Below are 3,200 nucleotides of genomic sequence, written 5' to 3'. Positions count from 1 at the left end.
ATATACCACACAAAAAATAATGCGAAATAAATGTAAGATATACTTACATAAGTGTGGATGATACAAAATAGCCAACAAGATCGATATGGGTACTATTTTAGAATGGAGACATAAATGCAGTGTTGATACCTAAAGATTTTATTTTGGCTCAATATGTTATCTTCAACATTAAATACCATAATGATGAAATATATAATTTTATGTAAAATAAAATCTTTGGTATTTATGTAAAACTAGCAAGATACTCTGATACTAATTAGGGGATGTACATAAATGCATGAAATCAACCAATTGATATCTAAGATTTTATTGTGCGTCTATATAAACACCTGTAAAGGAGCTTGGAAGTCAAAAACAAAGACCGAACATAAGTCACATTTTCCCTCATGGCACTCATCAAGAGAAACACAAGGATGGTCATGTACAACATAGCTGTTGCTTTATTGGTCATTTTGATCATGTTCTCAACGTTGCGATCCTGCCAAGCAAGTAAGCAACATTATTTATATTTTACATGAAGTTTCCAAATGTTGAAATTAATTAATCTGTCAGCAAATATTTTAGTTTTATGGACTGTATTACTAAATTTTTTCTTATGTGATGTATTGCATTGTAGTTCAACGACGCTTATGCAGAGATTTAGCGGGTTGCACTGATGTGTCGTGCCAGTGTGACTGCTTAGAAAGAGGCTTTCGCCCACCTTATCAATTGGAATGTGAAACCAACCACCATCATCTTCAGTGCTGCTGTAGACAGTTCGGTTCCATATTAAAATGAGAGCCACAAAGTTTCTCAGCTTATGCAATGCAATGCTGTATACTGATGCCAATAATTGAATAAACTTATATTTTCTGATAAACATAGGTATTAGAGGCATCGATCTCATTGGATTGCCATGGAACATTTTGATGAAGGAAGACTAACCACATAGGATGTGTTTGTTACACCCATACATGTACATGGGGCGTGTTGGAAATATGAGCAGTTTACCATATGATTTAATCCATAAAAATAATATATAAAATATGACCATAATAGTAAAGATTAAACTAGTCACGTAGTCTATCAGAGAGTGAGAAAATAACATATGTAGTAGTGAATTTGAACATGGCATATCTAGTCCAATTGCTAGAAAAAGAAATTGAACTAAAATCAGGGAAAAACACATTAAATGGAGGAGACGTGAACATATCCTTGACAGGAGCAGGGCGGCGCCATTCGCGATGCTATCACCCTTGTTACCGAAGAGGTTTCCTATGTCCTGGAAGAAGTCATCGTTGGGGAAAGTGTCTTCGACGTCCGTAGCAACATCTGGGGTGGAGAAGCCAGTAGTCGCACAGAGCGCTCCCCAAACACCTTATTTCCCTTCACCTGTAAATGACTCAATGTCGCGTGGTTCCGGAGGCCTACTGTCCTTGTCGGCCGTGCACGCCGTAAGCCGGGATGGGGAAGAACTTGGTAGCGCAGTGCACTGGAACTTGGTAGCAGGAGGCAAGTGGTGCTCTGTTTCTGTGTGTCTATGGAGAATAGAGACCTCTATTTTATAAGCACGGAAAGAGGAGGCAAATAGGCTGCGATGGGAAATGAAACGAAGAGACGGGAGACGAAGAGGTGGCAGCCAAAGCCGAACAAACCTCGTAACCAATCTCCACTAACAGCAGTAGCAAAAAGCTTCAGCTCCATGCATGATCTAGGCATTCCCGCAGCCCGTGGCGCGACACGGTGTGTCGTGATGAGGCGAGGCAAGACGTGGCGGGGCGGGCGTTAGAGGAGGAGCGTGTGAGAACCTCTCATCTTATCATGCTCATACAAATGGGGAAAGAGCTCACCTTATGAGGAGGTGTAACTCTCTCAACTAGCAATGTGGGACTAAACTTTAATCCCACCTCTTGACATGCGTGAATGGGCCAAATCGGCCTCTAAGATTTATTATGAATTTCTGAAATATTTATTGGTTAGGTCCAATATGTGCCAAAAGCGGTGCTGCTGCCTAAGCGGTTTCCCCACACACGCGAATCACATGTAGACGCCTACGCAAGATACCCAGAGTCCCATTTTCTACTTAAGCTCAACAATAACCCAGAATTCTACATCCAAAGTCCTGAAAGTTGTATACGCCAAAAATATATAATAGAATTCCAATACGGGACTACTCAAACGGCATAGATCTAATCACATGAACGACCAACTCTTCACCCAGAGTTTTGATGCGGACCGCGGAGTCGCGTATTGTTTCTCGATGAGCTGGCCTTCGGGCCGGGAGGCCCAATCAACCATATTGCTCTGTTTTTTTTTCTCCTGAAGTAGCGTCCACTTAGGACAGCCCGCAAATCGTGCCATGAGAGCAGATCTGACGGACATAGATCATCCAGAAGCGAATCGAATGGCTGAGAGGACTGATGGCATGAGAGGGCAGGGATTTGGTGCAGTTTTACTGTCCTAAAAATGTCCAGATCTTCAGATATTATAATCCCACACAAATACTGCAAGTACGTACGAAAGAATTGATGATTCAGGCCAAAACAGCAGTAGAGATGTGCTGCTAAGGCTTGATGTCAGTATGTCACACAAATAACTTAGCTTAAAAACCAAGTTGGATTATAACTTGTTGCCTCATAAGTCATAATCCAAGTTACTGTGAAAACAACTGTTACTGCTGTCAGGTGTCGGTTTCCATGGGACGCACGCACGCAACGAGGCTCAGATCAACAAAGGCAGTCCTGTACTGTGAAGGATTGTGCATAAGTTCAAGAAGGTTGAAGGAGGCTCATATTGATATGATCCAACAGCGGTCTTATTGCCATGTGGCTATCTCTAGGTGTGAGGCATCATCGTCAGTGCCAAGATGGTTAAAAGTAATGCTGATGCTGCGGTGTTCTATTGATGATGAAATGATGGGCGTGGAGGTGGTGATTATGTATCCATGAAGGTGATGTCCTGGCTCGCTTTGACCACATTCTTCAAGGCGTCACCATCCAAGAACTGGCTCAAGCAATAAAGGATTGACCAGACCCAGAACAATTGATTTGCTCTAAAAGATCTGCAAGTAATCCATCTAGCAACATAAATCTGCAAGGAGTCCAATCTTTAGAACAAGAGCAACCAGATGCTTCAACAAAGAAGCTCAAATCACAAAGCATCAATGTGGCAAGGATGATAACACCAAGCAAAACATCCACTCGACGATAACGAAGTTTGAC

The 3,200-nt window shown here is 41.9% G+C and overlaps 1 long non-coding RNA gene across 1 annotated transcript; it reads left to right on the top strand.

Annotated features, from left to right (window-relative positions):
• Positions 1 to 356: 356 nt before the first annotated feature.
• Positions 357 to 855, top strand: LOC123134691 (uncharacterized). The gene is made up of 2 exons (XR_006465702.1): positions 357 to 489; positions 617 to 855. It is a non-coding gene; the product is annotated as an uncharacterized lncRNA (long non-coding RNA).
• Positions 856 to 3,200: the final 2,345 nt, after the last annotated feature.

The sequence above is a fragment of the Triticum aestivum genome, chromosome 6B (genome assembly GCF_018294505.1).
Source record: "Triticum aestivum cultivar Chinese Spring chromosome 6B, IWGSC CS RefSeq v2.1, whole genome shotgun sequence".
Lineage (NCBI taxonomy): Eukaryota > Viridiplantae > Streptophyta > Magnoliopsida > Poales > Poaceae > Triticum > Triticum aestivum.
Note: the sequence above shows the minus strand (reverse complement) of the source record. Positions and strands in the feature narration are given on the sequence as shown.